This window comes from Lemur catta, chromosome 19, assembly GCF_020740605.2.
Source record: "Lemur catta isolate mLemCat1 chromosome 19, mLemCat1.pri, whole genome shotgun sequence".
Lineage (NCBI taxonomy): Eukaryota > Metazoa > Chordata > Mammalia > Primates > Lemuridae > Lemur > Lemur catta.
The window spans coordinates 27473529-27486179 of record NC_059146.1 but is presented as its reverse complement, the minus strand read 5'-3'; the positions used below and the strand labels follow the sequence as shown (position 1 = coordinate 27486179).

The following is a 12651-nucleotide window of genomic DNA, read 5'->3' as shown; positions in this document are numbered from 1 at the left end:
TCCTTCCTGCACAAATAAGGGTTGAGGTTCATTTGCTTATGTGTTCTGGTTATCTATTGCTATTTAACAAATCATTTGCAAACTGAGTGGTTTATAATGACAATCATTTTATTATCTCTCACAATTTCTACAGGTTCAGATGAGCTCCACTGGAGAGTCCTGGGCCCCTCATGTGTTTGTAGTCAGAGTGTGGCTAGAGCTGGAACTGTAGGGCCAGGAGCAGCTAGGGGCTTGTTGGGTCTCTCTTGAATACATGTAGAGTCAGGGCCTTTCCATGTGGTCTCTTCACATTGGTTAGATCGGTCTTCCTCACATCATGGCTGCCTCAGGGCTCTTTGCATGGAGGTGATGTCTTCATCCAGCAAACAAGGTGGCAGCTGCCTGGTCTTTTATGACTTAGCCTTGGAAGTCACATACTGTTACTTCTACCATGCTTTATGGGTTGAAATGGTCTCAAAAGTCCATCTGGTTTCAGGGGAGAAAGGCACAGAGCCTATCAGTTGATGTGTCACAGAAGTTGCAGAGGTATTTTAAAATCATCACTATGTGTTTGCAAATGGTTGGAGGAGAGGCTTTCCCAGCAAAAGGCTTAGAATAGAATGACACTGGCCAGAGGATAGACTAACTGTGAAGCCAAGAAAGGGACAGAGAGAGATGGCCTAGGCTCCTGCTCCTGGCAGTATGTGAACTGGATCCTCTACAAAGTCTTCCTGCTCAAATTGGTGGCACACCGGGAAGGTGAGGCGGGGAGAGAAGTGGAGGGAATGGTTCACCCTGGGGTAGAGGAGTATTTTATCACTGACTTTGTTTAGAATTGCTGACATATGGTGATAATAAAAAGCAGACTGACTTTTAGTTGATTTTATTATTTACAAAAAAATGCTTTACAGACTATAAACCCCCTGATAGTCTGTTCCCGGGATGGGCTGCTCCCACTCGCCACCCCTTCCTTGGTATGCCACTGTTTACAGATGAATCAGATCCTATACAGAAATATTTTAGGGCTTGCAGGAAGTTAGGAGAACTTTCAAGGGTCCCTAAACAAACCAAAAATGTGAGCAGAAATCAGAATAAGAGCACTAAGCAAACATGAAAGGCACTGCGTGTGGCTAATGCTGATAAGAGCCTAATTTGGGTAAATAGGTCTTGGGAGCAATTTAGCACCTGACCATAGCAGCGTGGTCAGGGAGCTAGCCCTTAGACTCCCACATAAGCCAGGGACCTTGGAAAGAGGCTGAAATGATCCCTGATTGGTAGCACTTCCTGGCTCCTAATAGAAGCCAAAGCAAATCCTCTCCAGGGAAAAGCTCCTAGGATTCCCACAGATAAACACCAACCAAATATGAGCTCACAATCAGCTTAGAGATGCACAAGGAAACAGATCATCAGAAAGATAGCAGAACCAACCAATCACAGATGTAGACCTGCGAGCAGCTCAGCTATTGTAATTATCAGCTACGGAGCATAGTGTAACTATATGTGATACATTTGAAGGAATAAAGTTAGAATCACAAAAATGAGCAGGCAGCAATAGGTCATAAAAACTGACCAGATAGAGTTGAAAATGAATCATATAGAACTACTGAGAGGCTGCCAGGAGAGATGAGAACCTTCAGACAGAGATAGACAGACACTAAGGTGGGAGGTTTGGGCTTGGAGCCTCTTCCCGCAGTGTCCTCTTGTTCTTGCAGGGGGTCCCCAAATCCTGAAGGGCTGTGCTACACCAGATGTCTGCCACCTACACGTGAAAGCCACCCTGGGCCCCGAGGAGTCTGGATTTCTTCTCACTGCCAAGCCTGAATGCAACTACCTGGCTCTTCCCACACCAACAGGTGCTTCGAATCCTGCCTTCCTGACAGCCTACCTTGTCCATTCTCCCTGGACTCCATATACTCTTCCCAACCCTATGTGTTCCCAGGGTACCCCTGTGCTCCACCATAATGCTCCAAGGAGTACAATCACCCATACGCCCACGTGCATACCACCTGACACATGCAGAAGCAGAAAATCCATTGGCGCATATCCACACGTCCCCAAACATCTGCATTTATATCCCAGCATCCAAAACACATCTACAGAGGTGCACGAATTTCTAAACATGAACATACCGTGACGTAAGTGAGATCAGAGATCTGAACTCTGTTTAAATAAGAAATCTGATGGCCTTTTACTTTCTTTCTTTTCTTCACTTCCTTGCTTGTGAAAGCAGACACATTTGCCACTAGTCATCTTTTGGCTTAACAAAAAGGACACTCACAATAATTTTTGTCTTCCAGAAGAGAGAAATGCTAATTGAAATCATATTTACTTGGGCGATAGCTTATTGAGCAATTCGGCTGAACAGAATTATAGACATTTTAAAGGTGAGAAAGGCAATTTTCCCGGGACAGAGCAGCATTCCCTCAGCTCCAGAGATGTGGAAGACGTCTTTGTTAGAAACCACACCAGGGAACATTCTATGGTGCAGAAGAGGGTCCATGTGTTGAATCTGCAGGCAAAGCAGAAACATTCCCACCTTAGCTCTCGCAAATTCCCAGCTGCCAAGAGTTTCCCTTTTTCCAGACTAAGGAGTGGATTGAATTAATTATCATAAAGAAGAAAAAAAAGGTGGATTTAAGGAGCTCAAAATTTACAATATAGAAGGGAAAGGGGCAAAATAGGATTACTAACAAGAGGGGACATGGAATTTTTGCATATATAATCCCTATGCATACAGACACATAACATGTTCATACATGGATACATGGGCTCTCAGATTCACACACATGGCCTGAGAAACAGACAGGTACAAATAGACCCAAATATGCAAAATCACAAAATATACACAGCCATGCTGAAATGCACTACTAACATTCATAAATGTTCACATCTGTATGCTAATACATATATATCCAAGCACCCTGCAACCTTCCTGGAAACACAGACACACTCGGCCACAGAACACACACAGACCCATAAAACCAGCCTTATACACATACACATTAAACACACATGTCTGTTTATACAGACATGCACGTGCAACATCTACTCATGCAGGATCCTGCAGAGTTACACACAGAAACATCCCCACCCTCCAGCAGAGAGTTTCAGAAACACACAGACAATTCAACACAGGTGTGCACAGGCAGACACGCATACCGAGAAACAGACCTGCATGCTTTCTAACACAACTGGCATCATTGCAGAAGTGCACACACAAAGGCAGTTTTGCACACTGATGGGCGCATATTGATGTGCCTGGAAACTTACCGCTCCCTCCCCCCACCCACATGAACACACACTGGCTGTCTTCCAGGAGTTCATTTTCCTCTCTCCCCCAGGTCCCCATGCAACTGTGACCCACGACAAGGATGAGGCTACCATCTGTTTCACCTGCTCAGACCTCTATCACTGTGATCCTCTCCCATGCCTGGAAGATAGCAACTACTGCCTTCAGACAGCAGGCATCACAGGTGAGTGCCCATGAGGACAGAAACGGGCCCGAGGCACAGCAAGACTTATTTTTGCCCTCCCATGTTTGCTGCCTTGGTTCCAGCCATTGTAGCCTTTCCCTGGCCATGCAGGACAAAGGCTGGATGTAGTGGAGCGTATGCGTTTAACATCTGATGCCATATTTGTTGTAGTTATTGCAAATCAGCTTAAAACATAGTGGCTTAACCAGTTACAAAAGGACAAATACTGTATGATTTCACTGATACAAGTTACCTAGAGTAGTCAAAATCATAGAAACAGAAAGTAGAACGGTGGTTGCTGTTGCTAGGGGCTCAGGGAGGGAGAAATGGGGAATTGTTGTTTGATGGATACAAGGTTTCAGTTTTGCAAAATGAAAACATTTCCAGAGATCTGTTACAGAACAACGTGAATAGAGTTAACACTACTGAACTGTACATTTAAAAATGGTTAAGAGGGTAAATTTTACACTTTTTAAAAACTATAATTAAAAGCAAAAACTTCATGGCTAAAATAATGGTTTGTTATTTATCACAATTCTGTGGTTGACTGAGCTCAGCTGGGCAGTTCTTCTGCCCCAAGTGGTGAATGCTGAGGTTAGCTATGTGGCTGCGTTCATCTGGGAGCTTGATTGGGACTGGAATGTTGAAGACAGCCTCTCATCCTCTAGGGAGGGCTTCTCTCCATTGGGCTCTCACCAGTGGGGAGCCTAGTTTGAGCTTCCTTACAGCAGGGTGGCTGGCTTCTGAGAAGGAACAAGTGGAAACTGCCAGGCCTTTTAAGACATAGGCCAAGAATGGCACAGCATCACTTCTGCTACAGCCTATTGACCAGAGCAAGTCACAAGGCCAGCTCAGATTTAGGGGTTGAGGAAATAGATTCCACCTTTTGCTGAGGGAGTGGCAAGGTCATGTTGCAAAAGAGCATGTAAGATGGGGGATGTGGCCATCTTCGTATCTATGACAACACTTTGGGCAGGGAGCCCCCTACGGCTGCTGTCAGTCTACTCTCATAAAAGGAAAACATGGACTCTTCCATAAATGGGAGGAGGAATTGAACTTGAAACCAGCTCTTTGCTATCTTCCAGAAGCATAAATAGGAATGGTAAGGTTGGTGTACCAGGCCCCAGTGCTGGGCATTTCTGGGATCCTAGAGAAGTTTCTTTTTTCTTTTTTTCTGAGACAGTCTTATTCTGTCACCCTGGGTAGAGTGCAATGGCATCATTGTTGCTCACTGCAGCCTCCAACTCCTGGGCTCAAGTGATCCTCCTGCCTCAGCCTCTCGAGTAGCTGGAACTATATGCACACGCCACAAAACCTGGCTAATTTTTCTATTTTTAGTAGTTACAGGGGCTCACTCTTGCTCAGGCTCATCCTGAACTCCTGACCTCAAGTGGTCCTCCTGCCTCGGCCTCCCAGAGTGTTAGAATTACAGGAGTGAGCCACCACACCCAGTCCTAGAGAAGTTTCTGATTAAGCCCACGAGGAGCTTATAGATAAGTTGGAGAGACCTCACAGGTACAGAGCCACTCTGTTAATTGGAACCCCAAGGAGAGAAGGTGGGCATCAAGGAAGGCTTTCTGAACTATGGTCTTAATGAACAATGACTGGCTTTGGATGTATTATGGAGAGATCTCAGGCAGATTGAATGCCAACAGGGTAACACCCAAAAGGATTTTGGGGGTTCAGTTGGGTGGTAGGTTGTGATTGTCTTTGTCACTAGCCTGCCCTCCACATCTCTCCAGCCTTGGGGGAAGGCAATTCTGTCACCTAGAGAAATGGTTCCTGTGTGGCCTCCACGGACTGCATATTTGACAACTCCATCTCTGCCTGGACCTATGGCATTGGCTTTGGCTTCGGGGTCAACACCACTTGTTGCCAAGGCAACTGCCAGGAGCCCACTCCTCTCGGTATGCTGCCACCGGAAAGCAGTAAGATGGGTGGCCAAGGAGGTGGTGGGTGGCTTTGGAGGAGAGCTTTCCTGGGTTGAAGAAGGAATGGAGGCAGGAACATCACTCAACCTCCATTCCCCAACCAGGCTACCCTAAGGCACCCTGACCTTAGCTCGGTGGGAAATGCCATTGAGGTTGTTACAACGTGGTAGAGTCTATGAGTGCACTGAGGGCCCTGGGAGGTCCTGAGACTTTCCTCAGCCAATCCTCACCCTCTCCTATACAGCAGCTCAGCTGGCCTCACACACCTTGAGCAATTTCCTGTGTCCTACATGTTCTGGGAGCTACTTGGGTCCCTGCAATGCCTCCTTCTACATGCAGTGTCCCAGTGGGGAGACCCACTGTGTCCAGCTGGACCTGGTGTCTGAAGAAGGTAAGGTGTGTGTGCACGTGTGAGCCTGAGCACACTGGTTTCGGATGCAGGCATGCCTGAGTCCGGGGTCTGCCCTCCATCTTTACTCCATGTGGCCGGAGGAAAGCAACTTTATCTCTGAGCCTCAGTTTTCTCTTCTGGTAAACGGGTAGAATGGAGGCACGCTTTGCAGGGTATTGTGAGGACAAGTGAGCTCATGAGGGAGGTGATACAGTAGTGGGCATGAGAGCAGGACTCTAGGGCCAGGCTACCTGGGTTCAAATCCTGGATCCACCACTTATGAGCTGGGTGACCTTGGGCAGGTGACTTTGCCTCTCTGTGCCTCAATTTCTGCATCTGAAAAAGAGGATAATAATAGTCTTTAAGTCTTAAGACTGTTGTGAGAATTAAATAAGATAATCCATTGAACTTCTAGATCAGTTCTGTCCAAAAGAAATATAATGTGAGTCACATGTAAAATTTAAAATTTTCTAAGTAAACTCATTAAACAAGTAAAGATTAACGGAGGAACTTAATTTAATAATATATTTTATTTAACACAACTTATCCAACAGTTATCATCTCCAACATGTAATGAGTGTAAGAAATTATAAATGAGGTATCTTGCATTCATTGTTTTCCTGCTAAGTCTTTGAAATCTCATGCGAATTTTACATGCACAAGCATGGCCACTCAAACCAGCCACATGTCAAGTGTCCAATAGCCACATGTGGCTAGTGGTTACTATATTGAACAGCATAATTCTAGAACATAGCCAGTGCTATATGTGGCATTTCAGTGAATCTAAGCTGCTATCAGTGGGAAGACGGATGACAGCTCTATTCAGAAGTGTTAAAACGTGTGTGTGTGTGTGTGTGTGTGGAGGGGGTGACGTGTCTTGGAATTTACAAAATCCTGTAAGCACTAGTGGCCATGACTGTTATGTGTATATAGGTTTATGTAGGCCGGGCGAGGTGGCTCACGCCTGTAATCCCAGCACTTCCTGAGGCCAGGAGTTTGAGACCAGCCTAGGCAATAAGCAAGACCTCATCTCTGGAAAAAAAAAAAAAAAAAAGGCTTACGTGGGCTGGACAGGCCTTCAACCAAGTATTATCCAGGGAATGGATGTGTCAGTGAACTTGGGTTTGTGTGCACAGTGTTATGTGTGTGCATGTCTGTGTTTCTTGGCGGGTGGATATGTCCATGGATCGGGAGGGTGGGTGTGTTTGTGTTGATTGTGTGTGGGCCTATGGGGGCATCGGGCAAGCTGTATATGACTGAGATGTGTGTGTGCGCACGAGTGCACGAGTGTGCACGGGGTGGGCCTGGAGCAGTGACTCACAGACACAGTTCTGGGAGGAAGTGTAGACCAGTTGGGAAAGCTGTGCACTGAGCAGGTTGGGGGCATGAGCGAAACCGAGTGGCCTCCGAGCGCGTGCGCACATCGGACGCAGTGGAAGCGTATCTGTAACATATTACTACGTGTAAGGCAGAAAGAATCACAGCCGTGACCAGCCCCCAGTGCAAGGAACAGAACATTCCCGGTGAGTTTTCACGAAGGACATTGACCCGAGGGGGCCTCGGGCGCCGTGTGTGTCCAAGGCGCACGCGTGCAGGTGTGACCCTCTGCCCGCGCGCGTGTGTGTCCCCGCGATCGCCTGCTCACACCCCATCTCCGCAGGCGGCCAGACCGTGAGCGTGAGCGGCTGCGGCTCCCGAGACCTGTGCAGCGCCCGGACCGTGACGCAGGGGCTCTGGCGCTCCCGGGTCACCGGCTGGCCCGCCCGCCCGAATGCAGCTCCAGCCACCGAGCGGTCATAGAGTCCCGGTGCCGCTCGGGCGCCGCGCGGGGCCTCCGCCTCACCCTGCCGACTCTGGTGGCAGCCCTGGCGACCGCCGCGCTCTCCTTAGGAATCCGCCTCGAGCACGATCTCCCGGGGGGCCCTTCTCCACCGCGTCTTCCGCACATCGCTAGATGGCGCCTTGGCTGCCCGCTACTGGGGCACTTCGGAGGGCCTAGAAGCTTCCGGTGAGGTCTGGAGCCAGGGTGCGCTTCCTCCCTCAGACTAGGGCTTCCCGAAGGCCAGACGTCCTGAGTTTCCCCAAGGCTAAGTCCCCTTTCCTCACACCAGGGCCACCAACGACAATACCTCTTCCCCCTGCAGACTAAGGCCACCCACCCCTGCTGAGGCCAGCCCTCTTTGCTCAGGGAGGGCTGTGTCCCCTCCCTCTAGATGAGGGGCTTCGCAAGGCCAAACCTCCTCCCTCAGACCAGGGCTGTTCTTCTTCCTCAGGTTAGAGACGCCTCCATGGCCTCACATTGTCTTTAAGATCCGGGGGGCCCCCAAGGACTAAGCACCTCCCTCAAACTAGGGCATCCCAGACACCAGGCTGCTCCTTCATACTAGGGCTGTGCCTCTTCTCCCAAACGTTGGGAAGCAACTCCTCCTCCTCTGTCTTCCTCCTTAGGGTCTGGCAAAGTCCTGAGCAGCCAAGGTGGGGCTTGAGGACCCAATGCACCCCCTTCCAAGGCTTTTAGAGCAGCCCAGTCCACCCCCACCATGGGCCAGGACGGGCGGGGGGCCTGGGTGCGGTGAGGAGTCCCTCTTCTGTCCGGACTCAATCTCCCAGCTGTAACCAAATCTGAATGAACCACATCTCACAATACCAAGCAGTTCGGGTTTCCTTTTTCAGAAGTTGCAGCCTCAAATAGGGCCCTGATGTGGCCCTCTCTCCTCTGAGGCCCGGGGAGGGCAAGCCTAGCTTCAGCTGGGGGTTTGGGGACCTGGCAGGGGCCTACAGATGACAAAGGCTGGGAGCCATGGTGAGCATAGGATCAGATGCTTAGTCTGGAACTAGTGTCACTTTGGAGCAAACATTGAATCCAAGGATTGAGCACAGAGGCAAAAATGGGTAGCTCAGAGGAGGCAGAATGCCAGGAACCATTTGCTGTCAGCTGAAAGTAGCAGAAAGCGTGACCAAAAGAACTTAAACAATTCATTCTTCATTCATCTAACCAATGTTTATTGCTCACATATGCATCAAGCACAGTTCTGGACACTGGGGATACAGACAATGTTCCCTGGTCTCGTGGAGGTTGTGGTTTAGTGGGGGAGACAGATAATAAATAACTATTAAACATATAATATGTCAGATAGTGGTAAATACTACAGAGAAAACAGTGCAGGGAAGAGGAATGGGAAATACTGTCAAAGGGGTGTGATTTTATATACGGTGAGCGAGAGGCCTCAGTAAGGTGACACTTGAGTAAAGACAAGGGAGAGGGAGCTGCAAAGGTGATGACCCTGATGCAGTTGCAGTTAGAAATAGTTCATATTATACAACATAAAAAGGATGGAGTTGGGAGTATCCAGGGGTCATTAATTCAACAGTTAAAGGAGTCATCGAGAACCTACCTTTCTGCTCTGCCATCCTCAGCATGTTGGTGTTTGCATGATAAGGGCCATAGCTCTGGCATCATGCCCTCATACAACCACATCTAAAGCTGGAAGAGGTGACCTCCCATCCTTACGTTTTCGGAAGCCCCATCCCCTAGCAGATTGGCCAGAATTGAACCTCATGCCTCATTAGCCAGAATTGGACCAGCCAATCCCTGGGAAGGTGAAGGACTTATGCTGATCAACTTTGCCTAATCAATATTCAGTCCCTGGGGTCGAGAAAGGTTCCAGTCTCTCCTACAGTTCATGGTTGTCCCAGAGTCTGGACAGAAATGGGGTTCTATTAGCCAAGAAGAAGGGGGAATGGATCAATAAGGATTGGTCAGAAAGAGAAACAACCCTAGGTATTTCAACAGAAGGAATTTAATACAGGGAATTAATTGCTCATGCTGTGTTGGAAGGGCTGGGAGAGCAAAGGAGAGAAGCAGGCAAGCTGGAGAGTAGAAAGGAAGAGAGGGGGAGGGTTCCAGTTACTGTGGCTGTGTAACAGAATGCCCCCCAACTTAGTGGCATAAAACAATTAATTGAGGAGTGTGAATTAGGAATGTGGGGATGGTTTGTCTCTGCTCCATCATGCCTAGAGCATTATCTAGGGTGGTTTGAGGGCAGGAATTGAAGCTATCTGAATGCTCATACACTCATAAATCTGGCAGTTGATGCAGGCTTTGGCTGAGACCTTAGCTGGGCCCATAGCCTGAACATGTAGCTCCTCTGTCTGCTTTAACTTCTTTACAACATGGTGTCTTGGTTAGTGGTAGGCAGAATTCTAAAATGACCTCCCAAGATTTCCACCCTAACTCCCAGGACTATGAATATAATGGAATACCATACCCACATGATGTTATGTTACATACCAAAGGGAATTTTGCAGATGTCATTATGGTTACCAATTTAATTAAGTTTGAGTTCATCAAAAGGGAGATTATTTTGGTGGGCTTCTTCTACTCACCCGAGCGCTATAAAAGCAGTGTTTTCTCTGGCTGCTAGCAGAAGAGGAAATTAGATTTGAAGCACGAAAAGGATTTGATGCATCATTGCTGGCTTGAACTTGGAGGGGGCCATGTAGAAAGGACCTGAGAGTGGCCTCTAGGGGCTTAGGGTGACCCCAGCCAAGAGCCAGCAAAAAAGTAGGGACCTCAGTCCTATAACTGCAAGTAATTGATTCTGCTAAAAACCCAAGTGAGCTTGGAATAGGACACCAAGTCCCAGAGAAGTGCCTAGCCCAGCAAACACCTTGATTTTGGTCTTAGGTCTTGAGAGATCCTAAGCAGAGAATGCAGCAAGCCCACCAGATTTTTGGTCTACACAACTGTGAGATGATAAATGGGTGCTATTTAATTTTTTTAATTGTGGCAAAATATGCACAATATAAAATTTACCATCTTAGTCATTTCTAAGTGTACTGTTCAAGTGTTAAGGGTATTCACACTGTTGTGCAACCAGTCTCCAGACCATTTTCATCTTGCAAAACTGAAATTCTGTACCCATTAAACAACAACTCCCCATTTTCCTCCTCCTAGCCCCTGGAAATCACCATTCTACTTCCTGTTTCTATGAATTTGACTACTCTAGATACCTCATATAAGTGTCCTTTAGTGACTGGCTTAGCATAATGTTCTCAAGATTCATCCATGCTGTAGCATGTGTCAGAATTTCCTTCCTTTTTAAGGTTGAATGATATTTCATTGTATGGATAGATCATATTTTGTTGATCTATCCATCCATTGTTGGATACTTGGGTTGCTTCTACCTCTTGGTTATTGTGAATAATGCTTCTATGAACATATATCTCTTCAAGGCTATGCTTTCAATTATTTTGCACATACACCCAGAAATGGAATTGCTGGATCCTGTGGTAATTCTACGTTTAATTTTTTGGGGGAGCTGCCATACTGTTTTCCATAGCAGCTACACCATTTTACATTCCCACCAACTGTGCACAAGGGTTCCAATTTCTCCATGTCCTTGACAACCCTTGTTATTTTCTTGGTTTTTTTTTTTTTTGTTTTCTATGGCAGCAATCCTAGTGGGTGTATACACATAGCTGCTACTTTATTCCTGTAGGTCTGTGGCGAATTGTTACTCAGCGCTAGATGCACTCTGGTGAGCATCCTGAGAAAGAAGCCATCTTGCCCTTACGACGTAGCTGTGGAAGTCATGCAGCATGTTTCTGCCATATTCTATCTGTCCAGATTCAGGGGGAGAGGAGGGAAGAGTGACAAAGTTCTGAAAAAGCATGTAGGACCTGAAATATTGCTGTGGTAATTTTTGTAAAAGTGCAATCTGCCATAGGCAGTACCCGGAGACTAGCAACTGCAGGAAGCAGCTACACCCCTAGGGCAGGGGGACAAAAGGGAGGAGGTGGTGTTAGCACAACCTAGGAGCCCCCTTGCTGCTGGATAGGGGACCGTGTGGCCAGGGCAGGGACCACGGAGGAAGCCAACAGATGCAGGGGAACAGGGAGGGGTGGGGGAAGCACTTCTTACGTTCTCTTACCTTCTTAGCAGGAGTGTCTCCTCCTTGCAGAATTCAGGTGACAAGGATGCCTGGGAAATGTAGTTTTCAGACTTCCAGCTCCAGCATTACGGGGCAGAGAAGGTTGGATATGGGGCTGAAAGAGCACAGGTAAATAACAATGACACTGGGCAGGTTCCTTCCTCTCTCTTAGCCCCAATTTTCTCATCTTTAAAATGGGAGTAGTAATCATTCCTAAAAAAGTGAATGAACATGGAGTACCTAGTAGGTAATAAGCACTCAGTACATGGCAGTTGTTAGAATGTCACTTGTCTTAGTCAAGCTCCGGCTACCGTAATGAAACACCATGGACCAGGTGGCTTAAACCACAGAAGTTCTGGAGGCTGGAGGTCTGAGGTCAGGGTTCCAGCATGGTTGGGCTCTGGGAGGCTCTGTCCTGGCTTGAAGATGGCCACCTTCTCTCTGCCCTCACGTGGCAGAGGGAGAGCGAGGTCTGTTCTCTCTTCCTCTTCTTTTTTTTTTGAGACAGAGTCTCCCTGTGTTGCCCGAGCTAGAGTGCCGTGGTGTCAGCCTAGCTCACAGCAACCTCAAACTCCTGGGCTCAAGCGATCCTCCTGCCTCAGCCTCCCAAGTAGCTGCGACTACAGGCATGTGCCACCACACCTGGCTAATTTTTCTATATATATTTTTAGCTGTCCATATAATTTCTTTCTATGTTTTTAGTAGAGACGAGGTCTCGCTCTTGCTCAGGCTGGTCTCGAACTCCTGAGCTCAAGCAATCCTCCCGCCTCCGCCTCCCAGAGTGCTAGGATTACAGGCGTGAGCCACCGCGCCCGGCCTCTCTTCCTCTTCTTGTAAGGGCACTGATTCTGTCATGGGGACCCACCCATAACCTCATCTAAATCTAATTACCTCCCCAGAGCCCCATCTCCAAACACCACACACTGGGGGTTAGGGCTTCAATA

General features: G+C 47.8%; 1 long non-coding RNA gene across 2 annotated transcripts; it reads left to right on the top strand.

Annotated features, from left to right (window-relative positions):
* The first annotated feature begins 3409 nt into the window (after positions 1–3409).
* Positions 3410–5878, top strand: LOC123624015. 2 transcript variants are annotated; one of them, XR_006730051.1, is made up of 3 exons: positions 3410–3452; positions 5195–5359; positions 5628–5878. It is a non-coding gene; the product is annotated as an uncharacterized LOC123624015 (long non-coding RNA). The 2 variants fall into 2 exon arrangements; XR_006730050.1 differs by having other exon boundaries at positions 3412–3452; positions 5173–5359.
* Positions 5879–12651: the final 6773 nt, after the last annotated feature.